This window comes from Microtus pennsylvanicus, chromosome 21 (genome assembly GCF_037038515.1).
Source record: "Microtus pennsylvanicus isolate mMicPen1 chromosome 21, mMicPen1.hap1, whole genome shotgun sequence".
NCBI classification, from domain to species: Eukaryota; Metazoa; Chordata; class Mammalia; order Rodentia; family Cricetidae; genus Microtus; species Microtus pennsylvanicus.
In genome coordinates, this window is record NC_134599.1 from 12,367,605 (window position 1) to 12,388,279 (window position 20,675).

Here is a 20,675-nt window from a genome sequence, read left to right on the forward strand (position 1 = left end):
TTACAACCTTCCCCTTTCCTCGGGGAAATGACTCACTCTAAGGGACTGGTGTCCTTTCTCAAGAGCCTCCCCTAAGGCCCTAATTACCTTTCACTAGGCTCCACCTCTTAAAGGCCCCCCCCTTTTTTTTGCCTTCACACTGGAGATCAAGCAGTCAACAAACACATGGCCCTAAGGGAGCCACACTGGAGCCATATCCTGACCACAGAAGCACTGGTAAGTGATACCATTAGAGAACTCCATGGCTGCAGAGTTCTTAAAAACAGGAAACCACACCTAACAGTCTATCCCCTTACAAAGTTTGGGTCTGCTTTGGAACAAGCCCTTTGCCCAGGTCAGACAGCAAAGCCCTCTTGGAGCGGGCACAGATCTGCACAGTGGCTGCTCTCCCCTTTATCCCTTGCTCAGTTCTTTGACGCACTCTGCTGCCCTTCTGCCATGATCATACAGCAGAATACTCTTAAAGCGGACACCCTGAGACAGTTCATAGCAAACACAGCTAATCTGTGAAGGTTAAAGTCAGTCAAAAGCCTGCTAATATAACTAGCCCCTTCTACTGGGCTGCACTCATGACTTAGAGGTCCAAGTACCATGAGTCTCCATCTCCTCTCCCCCTCTACTGCTCTCATCCCACATTCTTCCCCACTTCTTCATGCTCCTGGAACATCCGGTTCAGTTTGGATTTCTGGTAAACAGTGTTATAGGTTATCTGGAATTCAATTTTTTGCAAGTCTTGACCCATCATGAATTCAAGAACCACCAGACTTCCCAAACAGGACGGTAAGAACAACTCTTTCTGATCTGATCAAGAACCCATAAGGCCAGGAAGCTTGCCTTCATTGAAATCTTAGCTCCCAAGCCAAACTGAAAGTACATTTCCTGGCAATTAACTACACAGGATGCTTGCAAATTAGAGCTCGGTTCTCGAACAGATTTGGGAAGTCGTATTCTAACTCCGTCTTGGTTTACAGAGTATTAATCTCTGATTGGCCTAATTACTATCTGCACATTATCAGAAACATGTAATCCTTGTAGAATGTTACCTGAGCTCTAACTATATATTTTTCATCAGCACTTTATGCAGTAAAACTCTATTTGTAATTATTTAAAATGTTTTAACCAAATTCTTTGCTCATTTTTCATTTTTCTGTCTCTACCTTACTTTTCTTACTTTTCTCTTATAAAAACAACCATTTCTATGAAAGGATGCTCCTCTAGTGGGAGTGGGCTGAGTCATGTCAGCATTGCGTTGCTTTGTTTCAATTTCTTCCTCGCAAGATGTTGACGACTGGGTGCATAGCGCTGCACTGAGCTACTTTCCCCAGACATCTCAAGGTTCCTCTGGTGTTCAGCTCCAACCTGTGGCTGAGAAGTCATGCTATCTAGAAAATTTGTATCTTATCTCTGACCAGAGAAAGAACTGTTTCCAAATTTTGGCTGTTGGGCGTGGTTTTCTTTTGCCAACTAGACATGAGACTCATCTTGGCTCTGACTCTACAGGTGGATATTTTCCACCAGTTCCAGGTGACTTTCTCCCAGTTCTCGTTCATTTATTGTCTCCCCTTTCTCTCTGTTCTTCTCTGGGAGTCTCACTGCAGTCAATGACACCTGTACAGCCTATGCCTTCCTTCCTTCTAAGTTCTCCATACACAGGTCTTTCTGGGCTGCACTCTCAAAAGTTTCTTTGGATCGATCTTTCAGCTTATAAATTCTATTTTTGACAATGTCTTGTATTGACTCTTAATTTCAATAATGATGTTTCTAAAAATTCTGCTTTCTTTTTAAGTCTACCTGATTCTTTCAAGGTATCATATTCCTTGTTTGTGCTTTTGGATTCCTTTCTTTTTCTGTGTATAACTTTAAAACATCTTACATTTGTATTTTGTACTCAGTAATTTAAACGTCTAAACTCATTGGGGTGGAAATGTTGATGTTAGTCATGTCTGCGAGAGTTTGTCTCCTTAACTGTTTTGTAAATTTGGGTTTTGACCCTATATTCAATAGTTTGTTACTCTTGTTGTCGTTTGAGCAAGCAAGTAGTCCGTATTTATTCAGCATGTGGGAAAGCAATCAGGGAAAGCAAGTACACCTGACGGAGCAGAGGCTGGGCGCAGCCAAGCGGCAACAGTCAGTGGTTCAGTGGGTTTTATACCTGCAAGTACTGGAAAGTTTTCATGAGGAGTTGGTTTGTCCAGAAGAAACTCTTTCCTTGCTCAAATGCCCTACAGCCTCATCGTCTGAAAGCTTGCCATTTAATTCCTTGTTGTATCGTCTGTGATTACATGTGTTATAGACTTCATACATCTTTAACATAGATGGGAAGAAAACATTTCCTCTCTTCCCGCTTTTCTATGAATTAATTCTTTTCTAATGACTGCTCTTACCTGACAGAGCAGCCACAGGTTTAGCACAGAGGACACAGCCCCAAATCTGTCCTTCAAATGGCTGCTAACACTCAGGGTGCTGGGTCTCAATGACTGGCAATTGCTTTCAGTTCAGTGCGATAGCATCAGTAACTTATTGTACTCTTTTTTGTCTTTGTTCTCCCCCAAATGATTTCCATAATTTTCGCAAACTGTGCATATAAAAATTTATGTATTCAGCCAAGTGTTCTCAGTGTTTTATAAAAAGAAGACATTCCGAATGCCTGCTTACAACGTCTCTGAAAACCAGAGCTCCAAACTCCCTCCTGTACTGGCTCACTCTGAGGCTGCGCGGCAGCACATAGAGAGGGCCTGACACCAACAACGCAATGGCGCCTTAAGTCCGTGATTGCTGAACTCTTCCATGACCCTGTATCCTTCTGTGCAAATAACACCTAAGAGCGGGAAGTTTCTAGAATGCTCTTTAGAAAACACTGGTTTAAATAATAATAGTGGGAGTCAAGCTGCTAATGAACAGAAGTCCTTCTTGACATACCTGGACATTTGCCAAGGAAAGCTTTGCAAACGAATTGTCTCTCATGGAGATTTTGTCCGGGTTTGACCCTGTGTGAACTCCAGAGGCCCTGTGGACATTTTCCCCCCATCTTGGCCAGAGCACAGAGCTGATGTTATCTCTGTTCACACAAGCGGGAAGAGGAAGCGTTTTCTACTCTAGCTCTTGTTTTTGAACCCCAAAGTTTCCATGCTCCTATTATAGGTGAAAAAACTTCCCAAACCCAGTGACATGTGATCAGTTTGGTGGAACAGTTGTATAAAATCTGTTCTGCCATTTTTGAATAAGGAAACTTATTATGTTTATTTTTAGGCCGTAACACGTCTACTTCTCTGACAGCTCGGGAACAGCCAGCATTGACGCAGAACTTCACACAGATCTACTTCTGATTGAAGGATGGAAGTGAAGCCTGCTCTCCCAAAGTTGAGAAAGTTTAAATGAGCTGACTGAACAGAACACAGCCTTACACAACAACATCCCCTTGCCATAACCCATTCATTACTCTGGCTTTACTGTCAGTCTTCTGACCCCGTAAAAGCACAGGTATCCAGCATGCTTCCGCAGCAGGGATGCTCCAGACTGTGGCATTGCATAGTTAGGGAGATCCTTTATGCTAATATTTCTAGGAATCAAATGACTAGAACATTGCTCTAGAGTTTATAATAATTCAATGTTAAAATTAAAATATATACAGGAAGCAAATAGGGAAACCCAGATTTTGCTAGAAAATGTGGGGTTTTTTTGTTTATTTGTTTCTTTTTTGTTATTGTTGTTTGGCTAGAGTGAAAATATGTCTGAACGTTGGAAAATGAACTGGAGCTCTATCCTCTGAAATCTGCCTTTAAAATTTCCTTATGTTGTTAGGCTGCAGATTTGCCTTATTTAGCTTTGAGGGGAAAAAATCCATACCAAAAACAATCAATGAAAAGCCAAACAACAGGTCACTGAATGTGTCTTGAATGCCTCCTCTGAGTAAGGGATCCATAGGAACAAAGTTCCCATCCCAGAAGTTTCCAAAAATTGCCTGAGGAATAATACAGGTGTGTGTGAAACGGTAGAAGCAGGACATCTCCATCACCCCCGATACTGGTATGACATCCTTCCACACTGCTCCTGTAAGCACCTGGTTCAAAGAAAAGCAAGTGTGTTAGTTAGAATTTGATTCCTAAGTCATTGACAATAACAGTGATTAGATTTAGAAACATGCCTCTTTGTCTCCCTGCACTTCATGTATGAAACAGAGGAGCAGCCACTTGAAAAGCGTCTCTCTGTTAGAAAAACCGGGGCTAAAGGCTTGGAGACAATAGGCAGATGTGTACTAAGTACTTATTGCCTTTGGGGTTAGTGAAAGGACCACTCCCACCCCCAAACCCTGACTTAGTATTTCAAATGCCCTTTGATGCTGCAGCTCTATGTACACAAACAGCAGAGGGAAGCATAAATGTCCACAGATGTGGGATGAGCAGGAGGGCTCCTGGCAGGACCCACTGAACTATGCCTTTGTGCGCTCCATCAGAGAGCCAGACAGCAATGGTCTGCAGTTTCTCCTGAGGAGAGAAAAGCGTATGTAAAGGCCACAGCTCTGCCGGATTCTAGCGTTTAGGTGAGAAATGTTTAAAGATGGATAAAAGGAAATGAGGTCTCCAGTGTAAATAAAATCACAAGAAGGGCACAGCAAATGAATAAGGGTAGAAGCAGCCCTCTGTGTTCCACACTCATAGATTCAACCAAACGTGGGCTGAATATAGGTGTGTAGGCAATAGTGTACATCCATAATAGACATGTACAGACCCATCTCCTATATATGATAAATCTCTAAACAATGCCACATAAGCAATTGTTTACAACATCTTTCCATTGCATTTAACCTAGAGGTGATTTAAAATATTAAAGCGCAGGTTCTCATTTATATACACCATTACACACACTTTACATTAAGGACTGGCACATCCACAGATTTGGGTACCTATAGGATTCCTGGGGCCAGTCCTCACACAGATGCCAAAGAGCAACTAACCACATCATATGAGCCAGGGGACAGGCTTGCTTTGGCTAAGACGACAGGACCAGCAAGGAAAAGCATGGAGTTCCCATCCCACTCCGTTTCCTCTCCCTCTGTGAAGAAAGGCTACGTTCTGGGATACAGTGCGCATTCATAGCTCAAGAGGAGGCTGGGCTGGACCTTTTTGGGCTTCCATCTTTTTTTTTTTTTGGTTTTTTTTTTTTTTTTTTTTTTTTTGAGACAGGGTTTCTCTGCGGCTTTGGAGCCTGTCCTGGAGCTAGCTCGGTAGACCAGGCTGGTCTCGAACTCACAGAGATCCGCCTGCCTCTGCCTCCCGAGTGCTGGGATTAAAGGCGTGCGCCACCATCGCCCGGCGGCTTCCATCTTTTTACAGCGCAAAGATGAGCACACCTTTCCAGACAGGGAGTAACTATTGCAGTGTAGGCTCCAGACAAGTTGGACTCTGTTAAGATACACAGGTACCCAGAGTGTGATGACTTTATGGAAGCTGGAGCTGGGCTACCAATCCCAAGGGAAATTGAGTCAGACAAGTCCTGGGCATCTCACTGCCAGTCAGCCCAGCTTGCCTGTCCGCTGAGTCACTCTAACCCTGGACATTTTTCATGGGGTTTGCAGTATTCCTGTGAAATGAAGCACTAATTTTATCTACAGGGATTTTTTTTCCCATGGGCTGTTATAACAAGGGTGGTTTTATGACTGGCTGTGTAAGATTAAACATAAATTCAACAGGCCACTGTGGATATGAGAACTGCTTGGATCTGGTGGACATTTTGTGTGAATATTTTATTGAGGACATAAACTCATGTGCACAGATCAAGCTCATAGCTGAGTGATATTTGCTGTTATAGGGATATCTAGATGGTGTTTCCTTAATCGTTCAATTCTGAGTGACACGGCAGATTCAGCTTGCAGTAGGGCCTCTGAGAACCTCTTATGAATCTAACCAAGCAGAGGTGTATCTGGTCAATGCTTGGATGAAGATGTATGACCAGGAGCAACTGTGTCGGGAAACAGCACTCAGCGAACGGTGGTGAAGCCTTCAGGTAATGTTGCTACAGCCGTGGATTCATTATGAGCGGAATGCTTGCTCCAGGTCTCCCCCCCCCCCACTCTCCACTGTGGTGATTTGACAAGAAGGCTCTTGTCGGAGGCTTGCCCCTCAGTCTTGGGCTCCTCAGCTCTGCAGCATGGAGTCAAACATATTGCATAAACTGACCACACAAGATCGTTGTATGGTTGAGGGGAAGGTTTTCATTGTAGATATGAGAGAGGACAGCTAGAGGCATCTGGAAGAGTCCAGAGCAAAAAGGAGTAGACTGAACGTGGCCAACAGGGGTCGGGGAGAGAAGGATGAAGCCCATGAGCTGTCTTCAGTAGGGCAGGAGGTGAGGAGATCTGAGAAGAGCCAGGATGCCAGCAGGGACTCGAGATGTCTAACAGATACTGGTGATAAGAGGGAGCCTGGAGGCCCACATGCACTTTGGTATGTGTGTTAATAGGCACTGCAGATTGCCGTTTTTTCTTCCTGCCAGTGATAAGGGAAATGGCTCTTTTTGGTAGAGGGAAACTGGCTTCCTAAGTTCTTGGGGAACACTGGCTTTTGTCTAAACACCAGAATTTGGGGAAATGGAACTTTCTTTGGACCTGACACATATATTGTTCATAAATAACCCAGCCATAGGTATTCTGTTATTGCAGGAAAAAAAGGAGGGGAGCTAAGGCAGTCAATGGTGGATTTTAGTTACTTTCAAAAGTCTGAAAAGACTTAGGCTGAGAAGCAGGGATTGTTCAGGGGCCTCAGAGTCCCTCATGGTGGCACTTTCCAAGAATGTCCATACCAGATGTACTTTAGTCTGACAAGTCTCAGATGAAACCCACCCAAGGGGCAAGCAGTCAGAAACTGTGGCCATCCACCCAACAGGCCAGTTCTAAAAAACTGTGGCCATTCATCCAACGGGTCAGGACTCAGAAAGTGTGGCCATCCACCCAACGGGCCAGGACTTAGAAACTGTGGCCATCCACCCAAGGGGCAAGCAGTTGGAAACTGTGGCCATCCACCCAACGGGCCAGGACTCAGAAACTGTGGCCAGGGGGTACCAGCAAAAGAAAGTCCTGGTGTTGAAAGGTTCATTGTCATATCTTACGCCTTGAAAGCTTCCTAAGGAGCCTGGGAGTCAGAATCTAGCCCATTCTTCTTTAAGTTTGAATGAGACAAATTTATCCAGAGTCTCTCCATGAGCTTTTTCTTAGCCTCAGGAGGCAGCAACAAGGCTGGGCAAACCATCTCTGTGATATTCCACTGCACACATCAGTTTGGCAGGGCTCAGGACGCCCAGGTAGCTGGTAGAACATGCCTAGGTGTCTCTTTGCACACCGTCTCTTCTTCTGGATAAACGAGCCCTTGAATCTACATGTGGAATAAAGAAGCTGAGCTGTCTCGCTAATGCATCTTGGCACCACCTGACCTATCACAGGCCTGCAAAGAAAAAGATGATGTTCTTCAATTGAGTAGGAACAGCCATTTCCTGCCACTGGCATCTTTCTCCCGATTCTCAGACCTTCAGACCAAGATGTGCAGCGTTCGTTGTTTTGCATCTCAGACCATCAGATTTAGAGTGGAACTAGACCACCTGCTTTGCTGGCCTTGGAGAGATTTGGGAGGCTGCTCACCTCCATGCTCTTGCAGGCCAATTCCGCACAGCTAATCTCTTTACATATTCTTCTCTATCAGTGACTTCTACAGCCATGCATTCAACTATGAAATCAAACATATTATAAAAAATAACCCTGTATTGAATATTTTCTTGTCATGATTCCTAAACAGTATAGATGCATCCCTCCTTCAGGCATCCAGCTGAACTGCATGCTTCCACATGCGAGCTGAACTGTATGCTTCCATGTGCGAGCTGAAATGCATGCTTCCACATGCAAGCTGAACTGTATGCTTCCACATGCGAGCTAAACTGCATGCTTCCACATGTGAGCTGAACTGCATGCTTCCACATGCAAGCTGCACTCTGTCAGAACAAAGTCTGACCTGGGGTCAGTTGAATCGACTAGCCATCTGACCCTCCCTTTCCCGTCTGAGGTTCACATGCTCCTTGAGACCATACGTCCAGGGATCATTTTTATAGTTTCGCTCATGCTTCCTGAAGCACAATCTGCATCCATCCAATCGGACAGATGTTCTTGACTTATTGGCCGACTGTGAAACCATGACGACAGGTGCTGCCCTTCCAGAACTTGCTATCAGTGGTTAAGATTTTGGTCTATTGGAACATCATGCCAGAAGAACGTCACAAACGTATTTTTCCTTAAGAAGCAAAATTATATAGAACATTTTATAGCTGAGCAACTGGGTGACTCAATTTATTTTTATCTCTGTGTATGTTTATGTGGCGATGCAATATTCTAAAAGTATCTACGAGACTGGAACTTTTGCTGGGCCTCAGTCAGAGCTAATAATACACCTTGAGGTCACTAAGATTTAACACTGCTATTCTACTGTGTACGCAGACTGTTTAACCTGTCATTAAGAAAACAGTGTAACAGTCAACCTTACTTGCTTTGGATTTCCCATGTAATCAACCTTTATGACATAAGCTAATGCATGGCTGTAATTTTTTGTTGTTGTTGTTTTTCGAGACAAGGTTTCTCTGTAGCTTTGGAGCCTGTCCTGGAACTAGCTCTTATAGACAAGGCTGGCCTCGAACTCACAGAGATCCACCTGCCTCTGTCTCTCAAGGGCTGAGATTAAAGATGTGTGCCACCACACCCTGGCTATAGCTGTAATCTTAAATTATGTACTCTTCTATGCCCTGACCCAAAAACTACATGTGTAAAATTGCTGAAGGCAGCAAATACAGAAGTCAAAAACCATTTTCTAAAATCTATCATAAAGGCTGAAGCAACTAGTTATGGTTATTGGTTGTTAAGCAATGTTTGTTGTTAGGGTCAGTTGGAATCAGATTAAATCCAGGGACTTAATTCCTTGCACAATTGTGTTAAAGATTTCTGTTAAGTATTCCATTCCTTCCCCAAGTGATGCTTACTATTTTGTTCGATAAAGACAGTGTGAAGCCCTTTGTTAGGGACAGACACACATACAATCAACAGACACAGACACGCACACACAGACCCCACAGATAGGCACAGAGACACACACAGTCATACAACAGACAGACACACATAGATACAAACGTACAGAAAGATAATGATGCAAGCTGGTTCATACAACAGACAGAGGGCAGAAGACATGGGGAGCACTAAGTAGAGAATTCAAATCCTGACTCACTCTTGGTTAAACGGCTCCGAGGGGCGTGCTTTTAGTCCTCTCCTTAATGTGACACTGATGCATTATTGCTGACTCACTCACTAATGCATTACGATCTGCAAATGTTTGCATGCCGTGTGTGTGCATGCAGGCTCCCATAAAGGCCAGCAGAGGGCTTCACATCCCCTGGGGCTGTAATTACAGGGAGTTGTGAGCCACCTGCAGGTTCTGGGAACAGAACTTGGGTCCTCTGCAAGAGCAGCACATACTCTTAGCTAGCAAGCATCTCTCCAGCCTCTAGCTGAGCAACTGAAATAGTGACATTTTGCTTCTTTAAAACATTATAAGACTGATTCTGGGAAGTCCTTTTATTTGGGGGATATTTAACAAACTGAACAAGAGTGGATATCACCCTACACCCCTACAATTATGTTTATTTATTCCTCCTTCCCTCTCCCTCCCTCCTCCTCCCCCCCCTTCTCTCTGTGTGTGCATGTTTGTGGGTATGAATGCACGTGGAGGTCAGAGGTCAATACCAGTATCTTCCTCATTTGCTTTCCACTTTATTTTTGACACAGGATCTCTCACCAGATTTGGAGTTCATTGATTCAGTTAGGCAGTTTTGTTTGTTTGTTTGTTTTTTCCAAGCAAACTCCAGGAAACCTTGTCTTCCCAGTGCTGGCGTTACAGGCATCCATTATGTCTGACTTTTACATGAGTGCTGGGCTTAGGTTCTCATGTTTGCACAGCTGAGCCATCGCCCCAGCTTCTTTAACTGCACACCTTTTCATACCATCAGAATCTGTTGGTATTCATTCCTAGGTTAACTGAACTTTAAAATGCATACGATATGATCTTGATAATAGAGTCTTGGGCACACATAAGTAGATGGAAAAACTGCAAAGAAATACATCAAAATAACTAGAGAAATTATCTCTGTATATTCTCTACTTTTACTATGACACATTAAAAATAATAATGATGAAACTGAAAACTAGAAAAGATGTACTGGGGCCTCTTATTTCCAATTCTACTTTAAATTAAGGCACACATTATCTAAAATATACTATTACACACTTCAAGTATTCCCAGTTCAGAGAAATAAAGAGAAGGGTATCTTAAAGTTGAAGGATGGAGTGGCTCCTAAACCAAGGAACCTCTCCTCCCCTGAGAAGACTGTCTGCCCCTCTGATGAAGAAGCCCAACCCAAACTAAACTTTCCATTTCAGAATATCCCCAGGTGCCTATACAACCACTATCCCCATTGAAAAAAACCCCATCTCCAACCCCTACTCTTACCTTTTATAAAACCTGGGCTTCCTCATTCCCACCAAGAACAACCCACAGGAAGGAAGCTTGCTTCTAATAGCAATAATATGTCTGTTTCTGTTGAGGTCAAGTTCAGTTTCTGTTGTTTTTACATCACCTCCATCAATCTCAATCTAACAACAGTGAGAAAGGAACACTGAATTTTCTTCTTCCTATTTTTCTATATTTTTGAATGAGCATCACATGTAATTACTAATATTATTGTGACAAAATCAATGTACAGAATTTACATGTGTCCATGCTGTGGGACAAGGATCTTGTACTCTGTAAAGATTTGCAGCTATTGCCTCCAACCATTGGCTCAGTTCAGCTCCCTAGAGTCAGTTCCCTCTTTTAGGCAACCATCCTGCATTTTTCTTCCTACCCACCTCCATCCAAGAACTGCTCTTCCCTTAATGTTATTGCTGACAGGAAATGAGATGGACCTCAAATTCATAATAAAAGAGAAATTACAAGTAAATCTAACATTTACTTTTGAAGGATATTCACATTTTTTAAAGGTGCATGTGAAGCTATTATAATTAGCATGATTTAGAAAAAGAGGTAGTTTTTTTTAAATTGGTTTTGGGGCTTGGGGGGGGAGGTTGTTTGTTTGTTTTGTTTTTGTTTTGCTATTTTTCTGCCTCCAATTTAATAAAGCCACCAGTCTAGGTCCCCAGAGAAAACTCCTTTGGGAAGATTGTCAGTCCTTTGGATCCTTACAGATTCAAAAATGAGAGAAATAGAGCAATAGCCACGGACCCCAAGTCTAGGCCATGCCAGGGCAGCTTCTGGCACATGATACTCTCCTCTGATTACACAGCTGGTCAAGGCTGGCAAGTGCCGGTTTGACAAAGTCCCAGGGTCTCAAAATCAGGAGCTGCTTTGACCCCTAGAGCCAGGGCACATGCCTTCCTGTTTACCCTCCCACCCACCTGTTCAGACCCCCCCCCACACACACACACTGCAGGGCATGGGAGTGAGAACAAGGGACATGCTTGGGACAGTTCTGAATGAGCTAGAGGGTGGTGACATGTGGAACAGATGCTGGGACTGGCTATTATTAGTGTCCTTGAGCGAGCAGGAGGGCCACTTCCCGGGATGAAATCAGCTGTCCCCGGATGGGGCAAGTTCCAAGGAGGGCTGCCGCTCCTGCCAATTTACCCCAGTCTCAGAACGCGGGAATCGGCTTTCCTGATTTCTAATGTCTCCAACTTCAGTCTCTCTTCTCCAGTCATCCGGGGAACAACCACAATAACTGGTAGTTATGCACTGGCAACTGTGGAAGCCCACGACTCCAGAAGGCTTCTAACTCAGTTTCCCTAGTGAAAGAGCGGCTGTCCCTGTCCTGCACATGAGGACCCTGAAGCCTTAAAGAAGAGCACCCAGCTGAGAGCCAGGCTCGGGATTTGAACCTATTTGCTCTTCCTAGGTGCTCTAACGCCCCGACGTTCATCACAGTCTCATTTGGCTTTGCTCTACGGAGTGTGGAAGAAACTAGTGCTGAGTAAGTCAGACAGAACAGAGTCCACACTCCACAATCTAAAAGTGGCCAGGCTGCTCAATATACCCGAACTTGCACATGTAATCAATAAATATCGTTACATACATGGCTCTTTGTCTCCAGCTCCCTCTCTTCCAGCTGTGGGAAGACTCACACACCTTCCCCATTCTATCTCTTGAGTGCATCGAACAAAACTTTGAGTAAGAAAACAAGTGCATTAGACCCTCAATTCCTATCCATCCGCCTGTCATGCCGTTTTGTTTCTGACTGTTTGTTCATGGCTCCCCATATTTAGAAACCCTTACTGGTTTCACAAGCCTGTTTCGATATCTGTTCTTCTAGTTCAATTGGCAAAACACAAAGATCTATTTTAATAGAAAACATCAGAATCCTTTTAAAGCATAATGCCCTTAAGTGTCTCTGAACAAACAGATCAATAAAATCTTCCATTTGGCTGAACTACCCTTACCCTTACAAGAACCTCATTACCCTGACAACAGCATTTGGCCAATCATTCTGGCCAAGTCTCATCGTAGCGCACAGCACCCACCTCTCCTGCTTGCTTGGTTTGGTGATTCCTTGTCTTACTTAACCAAAAGGTCATCTGGGAATTCTGATTGAGGCAGTCTGGTCAGGCCTGAAGTTCTGCCTTCCTTCCAGGCACTCATGATGCTAAGGCCAAACTTGGAGCCCATGCAGCATAATGCTGACTTGTTATGGAGATGTTCCTCTCGACCAGGTGGTACACAATCATGGGCTGGCCCCAGAATCTTCCTTGGATCACCCTGACACACTATGCAAACCTTCTCATTTGCAAAATCTCTGCAATTCCATCGGCTACTTTTTGTTTTCTTATTTTGCAGTGTCCCCATCCTCTATCCTCCAAGCCTGTTCTTAGCTGGGGGTTTCTCTCCAGAAGGTTCCCATTGCCCACATTCATTGTGATCTGAAAATAAATTTTAAAATCCAAAGATAAACAATCATGCGTTTTAAATTGTGCTTCCTTTCAAATAGCGTAATGGAATCCCCACCCCACCCCCAATCGAGCAGGGCATTGCCCCACTATCCAGTGGACCCTCAATGTGTGGCACCCTCTTGTTAGTTCTTTATTGGCCAGTCATCAAGTGGAGTACTAAAGTATTGCTGCTGGGGTATCTGTTCAAATAATGCTGATTTAATTCTTAGTGATTCTGGAACTCAATCATGCCAAGAAACTGAAAAGGTGGAATTTTAGTAAGGATAAATGTAAGTGTATATGTACATGTGTGTGTGTGTGTGTTTGAAAAATATTGTAAATATAGGGCTCAGTACTCCTCATAGTTGTGGGGACTCCTGGGCCTGAGATCACACCTGTCTAAGATAAGGAGTTCCATATTCTCTTCACTCCGACTGCCTCTGACCCATAAGAACTGCAGTTGAAAACCTTTCTCACAGTTCCTGACCATGGGGCTCAACCCTACACAAATGCTGCGTGCGCTTCTTGCCACCCAAACGCCCCATGGTTTCAAAAATGTCTCCACATATCTAACCAGTCTCAAGGCTGCTCCCTGCTGTGGGATGCATGTACCAGCGAGCGAGAAAACGTGGGAAGAGAACCACAAAGAAGACGGCAGAGAACACCCTGTACTTCATGTCTTACTCACAAGGGACCTTGATTATTTGTTATGAGCTTCATTATTCTCCTCTGCAATCACAAGGGAGGAGAAAACAGTACCAGAGTGGAGGGAGGTTGGTTCCAGGGGCTCCAGAGCCACAGGAACAAGCCTGCCACGCTGAAGAAGACTGAGCCCAGCCCTGTCGAGTGTTCTCTCCACACTTAGCCTACCACTACCTGCCCACGCCTCACAGCCAGCAAGGCCACCTCAGGGCTCCTCTCTTCTTATCACCCAGAGCTATGACGCTGGAATATTTTTGATGGGTTCTTTGTTCGTGGAATTTTTTGATTATTCAGATCTGAGGGAACATAGGGCCTCTGTGGGCGTCTCCTGAAAATCTGAGGGGGATAGCAGGGTGTCCACGCGCATGAAAAGAAGACTCAAGGTTGAAACCTGGCAGCTTAAGCAGAACAGGAAGGAATGATCTTCAGGAAGTTGTCTAGAAATGAGAAGCAGATTGCTTTAGGGCCATGGCTCTCAACCTCTGGGTAGAGACCCCTTCTGATTAAACGACCGCAGAATTAGATATTCTGCACATCAGATATGTACACTGGGATTCATTTTTTTTTTTTACTTTTTTTTTTTTTTAATATTTATTTATTTATTATGTATACAATATTCTGTGTGTATGCCTGAAGGCCAGAAGAGGGCGCCAGACCTCTTTACAGATGGTTGTGAGCCACCATGTGGTTGCTGGGAATTGAACTCAGGACCTTTGGAAGAGCAGGCAATGCTCTTAACCACTGAGCCATCTCTCCAGCCCCATACACTGGGATTCATAACAATAGCAAAATTACAATAATGAAGTAGCAATGAAAATAATTCCTTTGCTTGAGGGTCACCACAACATGAGGAACTGTATTAAAGGGTTGCAGCATTAGGAAGGTTGAGAACCACTGGTTTAGGGCAAAGGGTAGCACCCTAAACTCTGTGGTGAGGACATGCATTTGGGTACCTTGCTTAACTCATAGTCAGTGACACTAACCATGAATTTGCAGCAAACTTTAATAGTCTTTCCCACGTTGAGAACCGTGGCCTAAGCCTGTGTGCCAAGGTATAGAGAAAGCACGCACAGCAATGAGCATGCCGTTCTGCTCCTGGATGAGACAGAGACTTCTGAAAGCTGTGGCTCCTATCCAGCACAAGAGCTAGCTTTTTGGCTGTAACCAGGTAGGACTGTCTCTGCCATTACAGCCTTTCCAATAGCTGCTGTCTCACCGAGAGCTGGTCACCAGCCCCACTTTACAGGACCTTCTTGGCCTGCCGCAGAGCAACCCACCTTCTTGATACCCAAGAAAGCAGAACTCTGTCGAGCTGAGATGGGGGCCAAGGAGATGGAGAAAGCTTATTCTAAGCATGAGTGCAAAGCCCTTGGTGAGAAGACAACCTGGGACAATTGTGGTTCTACCTCGAAGCACTTTTAAAACTACTTCGAACTGGAAGGCCAAGGCCTTAAAGGGCATTACAACTGATGGTTCATCTCCGTTTCCCTCCGCGTCTGGTGCTTCTGGGAACGTGAACTGACCCCAGACTGTGGGTGGAAAAGAAGGAAGGATGCTGCCTAGGCATCAGCACACTCCTGGCTCCCGGCCGAGAGTGCCTGAGCCATTGCCAAAAGGAAAGAGACAGCAGATAGCCTCCCTGTGGAGCGCGACTCGACACTACTCTGAAGCTTTGAGCTGGATGAACGTATAATATCTTAAATCGTTTGACAGATTTTCCTAGAAAGAGAAGTGATGATGAGTCACAGTCTGTTTGAGACATCTCATCGACTAACATGTGGAAACAAAACCAATCAGCTTCCAGCAGACGAGGAGGGGCTATCTCAGGCCTGTCCTGGTGAATGTGCGTTGCGGTAACAAAGCAGCGGAGGCTGGTAAGTTACCAAGAACTGAAGTTGTTTGAGCACAGTTCTAGAGACGGGACGTTTATTTATTTTTTTTTAATTTTTCTTTTCTTTTCTTTCTTTTTTTTTTTTTTTTTTTTTTTTTTTTGATTTTTCGAGACAGGGTTTCTCTGTGGTTTTGGAGCCTGTCCTGGAACTAGCTCTTGTAGACCAGGCTGGTCTCGAACTCACAGAGATCCACCTGCCTCTGCCTCCCAAGTGCTGGGATTAAAGGCATGCGCCACCACCGCCCGGCGAGACGGGACGTTTAAGGTCAAGTCACCAGCACGGTCAGTGTCTCCTGAGGAAAGCCTCTGGCTGTGAAGATGCTGCCTGCTGCTGCTTCTGGAGTGGACAAGCCCGCTGTTAGAAATCAGGTTTGGAGAGGATGCTGACTAGGTCATGGCAGTACAGCCCTAGAGAGTTATCAGACACAAATAAAACGTCTTATCTTTTTCGCATGTGAGAAGAAACACTAAAGATGGCCCTCTCTAATTGGGAAAAAAAGGTTTTCACCAGTGACTCTTCCAGCACTTTGATCTCAGACTTTTAGCACAATCTCAAGAAATAGATGTTTATTGTTTAAACCACATGTTCTAAGACATTTATTATGGTATCCCAAAGCAAAACAGTAGGGTTTCTTTTTATTTTTTATTTATTTATATTTTTATGTATATGGGCCTTTTGCCTGCATGTGTGTGCACCGCGTGTATACAGCCCCTGAGGGGCACGATAGACGACATCAGATCTCCTGGGAGAGCTGCCCCTGGTGGGTGCTGGGAATTGAACCTGGGTCCTCTGGAAGAGCAGCCAATATTCTTAACCAATGAAATATCGGTCCAGTCCAAGAGTTTTGTTGTTGTTTGTTTGTTTGTTTTTATTAAGTGAACCCATTTGGCAGCTGGTTTTTGAGTCTCCCTTACACTGCCATTCACGGCTACCCTTAGCGACTGGAAACTCCAGATTGACTTCACAGGCCTTCTGTCCCTGTACCACATTTCTCTCTCCCTTACGTTTAGTTGCTTGGGTTCATCCAATATGGTTCAACAACCCTTCCTCCAGTTTCCAAGCATGCTGTATTATTTTGGGGTGTCAACAAAGAAATAGACAATCAGGATAATGGAGTTATTTTCCTATTGCTGCACGATACTTTCTTGTACTGATTTGTGTTTTTATCAAGAGACTCTGGACCAGTCATCTTTGACTGTAATTCTGTTTTCTGGGGCAGAGATGCCCCAATTATCATGGTATTAGTAAATTATCCTTGATCTCTCCTCACACACATCACTTGCTTATTTTATTCTGATCCTCGCGCTGGCCCCTCCTCCTACTCCTGACAGCCACCTTCTTGACTTTACGACCTACCAGTGCTCACGGAAACTGAACCCCTCATTCAGCTAATGGCATTATGGAGACAGTTTAGGAATGTGAACCATGGCACCCTTTCCCAGCTTGTGGGCATTGTCTTAGAGTTATTATTTCTGTGATGAAACACCATGACCAAAGCAATCTGGGAAGGAAATGGTTTGTTCAGTTTACATTCCACGCCACAGTTCATCATCAAAGTCAGGACATGACCTTAAACAGGGCAGGAATCTCAAGGCAGGAGCTGATGCAGAGGCCATGGAGGGGTGCTGCTTTCTGGCTTGCTTCTCGTGGCTTGCTCAGCCTGCTTCCTTATAGAACCTAGAACCACAAACCCAGGGATGGCACCACCACAGTGGGCTAGGCCCTCCCCCCATTGATTGCTAATTAAGAAAATGTCCCCCGGCCTGATCTTACAGAGGTATGTTCTCAACTGAGGCTCCCCCCCTTTCTGATGACTCTAGCTTGTGTCAAGTAGACATAAACAAGCCAATACAGGCATGGTTCTGTATGCCTGTACTTAGAGATGCAGTTTTATTAAGTCACGCTGCAGATATAAACTAAACTATTTCCTTACCTCTAGTTCATGATTCATTAAGATTCGTGTTGATCATTTTCCAGAGTCTGATTTGGCTGCCCAGAGCTCCCACTCAGTGATAAGAAGAACAGGGCATTTCCAGGGCATCTGTTGGGATCTTTGTGTCCTGTCTGTCTGGTCAGTCTTCATCAACGTGTGGAACATGCAGTGCAAAGTAGACATTTCTTCTACCTTTGTTCTTAATGGAAGTATCTGAGTGGACTTCTTGCTTCTGGCAGACACCACTTGTCTATTGGCGTTCCTGTGACCACCCCACTCCTCTGAGCACAGGACCCTGAATTTACCCCTCAGTTTCATTTTCCAAGGTCTTCCTTGTCCCTCCCCTGAGCTCCCTCTGCTACTAATAGCAACCTGAAAAAAAAAATCACATGGAAAATTGCTAGAGTAATCCATGGGCTTTATGCTGTGTGGTTTTCCAGAGAATGTGATAAATCTCTCTCCTTCTCCATCTTGTAGGGGCGAGAATCAGCCCTGAGTCCCACATATCCACCTGTGTCACCTGCTGTTACTCACAAGTCAGACCTTGGTTCTTAGACCGAGAGTTAACAGATTGTCACTGTGTCTGTAAATAGAGTTTGGGCGCTATCTGCCATTACAGGAATCTACCGGAACTATGGGATGCATCCTCCACTGAGCATCTAGTGTGGCCATCGAATTCACTGTAGCCTGCGATGGGTCTAGAATCAGTCATGCAGCCAGGTTCTGCTGCGGAGATATGCACAGACATCTACTGAGCTGCACTTCAGGTAAAGTGGTTTCCTGCCTCCGCACTTCACCTCTTTGCCTTACGTCCTTCCTTCTTCCTTCCAGACTGGGACACACGTGTGATACTAACGCTGTCAGTTAAGGGACCCCGTGATTAGAGAGGAGCAACCACAGGCTGTGCTCCTGAGCTTAAAGCTGAGTTGTTGACTCATCTGCATCAGAGAAGCATCTGATGCTCCATGCCTAACACCTCTGCCCTACCCCCAACTGCTCCCTGCCACTTGCTGTCAAAGGTCCTCCTAGTAGATACACCTCTTAGAGCTAACTTATGTCCATCAGCTTCTGCACACAAAGGACTGTGCCACCCCAGGTGACGGCCACTTGCTCCTCAAGTCATTCTTTGAAGGAGGTCTTCGCCTTCCACATTACAGCGCCCAATGTTGGGTTCAATCAGACGAAGGAAAATGAATAGTTAGGAAGAAACCAGGGCCTGTGGACGCTCTAGCATCCAGTGCAGCTACCCTGGCAGCCTTTTGGGTAGATCATGTAGAAGCATGCTCGATTTGGGCTAAATTTTGAGCTCTGTGTACTTTGGAAAATGGGAATACAGGGTTTTTCTTTCTTTTTTTTCCATAAATGATTTAAAAAATATTGTGAAAAACTTTTAAGTTATAGATAATGGCCAGGGGTTGAATGACCAAATGATGTGAGAAGTGTTTATTTGCTCCACCCTGCCTGAATCATGAGCCACCCCTGGTCCAGCATCAAGTCTTGAGCGGTAATAATGGGGCAGAGATCTAAGAGCAGGGTTCCTCACAGATGCTCGGAGTTGTGAACAGACCTGAGAACTGGGCACAACAGGGCAGGAGGGAGAGATGGTGTTGGTGAGAATGGGAGGTATGATGGAATGGGTACAGATGTGCCCAACCTTTTGGTGAAGTCAGCTACAACGTTCACAAGCAATAACTGTGCAACGGAGTTCCAAAAATATCACATAATCATCTCAGAAGGTTTTAAATAATTTCACAGTTTTTAATTAAAAATTTTTATGCAACATACTGTGATGACATTTTTTTCTCCTCCCTCGATTCTTTCCAGATCTTAGGTGGCACTGATAGCTGTCATCTCTCACCCTGACCATGCCAGCGGCATAGTGGGCATGCCAAGTGGGTCTTACATGTTGGAGGAGAGGTTGGAAGGTTCTGGAGGCTTTCTGCAGGGGTAACTACATCTCACTGACCTTCCACAAAGATTACTTTGCAGCTGTGTGGGAAATGGACTGCACAGAAGCCAAAAGGGGAGGCGGGGAGTGTGGCTGGAGGCCAGGTAGTGAGTGACACACAGGGAAGGCTAATGTGGCAGGGTCGTGGTAAAAAGTGGAAGGCCAAACCAACAGGGCCAGATCCAGACTCGGTGCAGATTTAAGATAAGGCGAAGATAAACCCTGCCAGCTCAGGGTCAGGAGACCAGGAGAATAGTAACACCCAGGCAGAAAAGACAAAACCAGGCTTTCAGTGTCTGTGTTTATTTACACGGAGTGGCAAGACTGAGATCTTATGACCTTCAGGTTCTCAGAACGCAGTTGTTTTTTTTATTTTTTTATTAAAAATTTTCGCCTCCTCCCCGCCTCCCTTTTCCATCCCCCTCCCCCCATGCCCCACTCCCCTCCACTTCCCTCTCCAGTCCGAAGAGCAGTCAGGGTTCCCTGCAGTTTGGGAAGTCCAAGATCTCCCCCACCCCCACATCCAGGTCTAGAAAGGTGAGCATCCAAACAGGCTAGGCTCCCACAAAGCCAGTACATGCAGTAGGATCAAAACCCAGTGCCATTGTCCTTGGCTTCTCAGCAGCCCTCATTGTCCACCATATTCAGAGAGTCCGGTTTTATCCCATACTTTTTCAGTCCCAGTCCAGCTGGCCTTGGTGAGTTCCCAATAGATCAGCCCCACTGTCTCAGTGGGTGGGTGCCCCCCCTTGCGGTCTTGACTTCCTTGCTCAAGTTCTTCCTCCTTCTGTTCCTCTTTTGGACCTTGGGAGCTCAGTCCATTGCTCCAATGTGGGTATCTGTCTCTATCTCCATCCATCGCCAGATGAAGATTCTGTGGTGATATGCAAGATATTCATTAGTATGGCTATAGGATCAGGCCGTTTCAGGCTCTCTCTCCTCAGCTGCCCAAGGGCCTAGATAGGGACATCTCTCTGGACCCCTGGGAACCTCTCTAGAGTCAAGGCTTTTGCTAACCCTAAAATGGGTCCCCTAATTAAGATATATACTTCCCTACTCCCATATCCATCCTTCCATTATTCCAACCATCCCATTTCCCCAAGCTCTCCCTATCCTTCCCTCTCACTTGTCTCTCCCCATCTCCCCTTTCCCCCATCCCACCCTACCCCCCCAGTTCCCAATTTTTGCCCAGCAATCTTG

At 45.0% G+C, this 20,675-nt stretch overlaps 1 long non-coding RNA gene across 1 annotated transcript in view; it reads right to left on the minus strand.

Annotated features, from left to right (window-relative positions):
* Positions 1–19,951: 19,951 nt before the first annotated feature.
* LOC142839460 (uncharacterized) overlaps positions 19,952–20,675 on the minus strand; it is a 38,873-nt gene continuing 38,149 nt past the window's right edge. The window contains exon 4 of the long non-coding RNA XR_012908757.1: positions 19,952–20,349. This is a non-coding gene — a long non-coding RNA (uncharacterized LOC142839460). The remainder of the gene's footprint in view (positions 20,350–20,675) is intronic.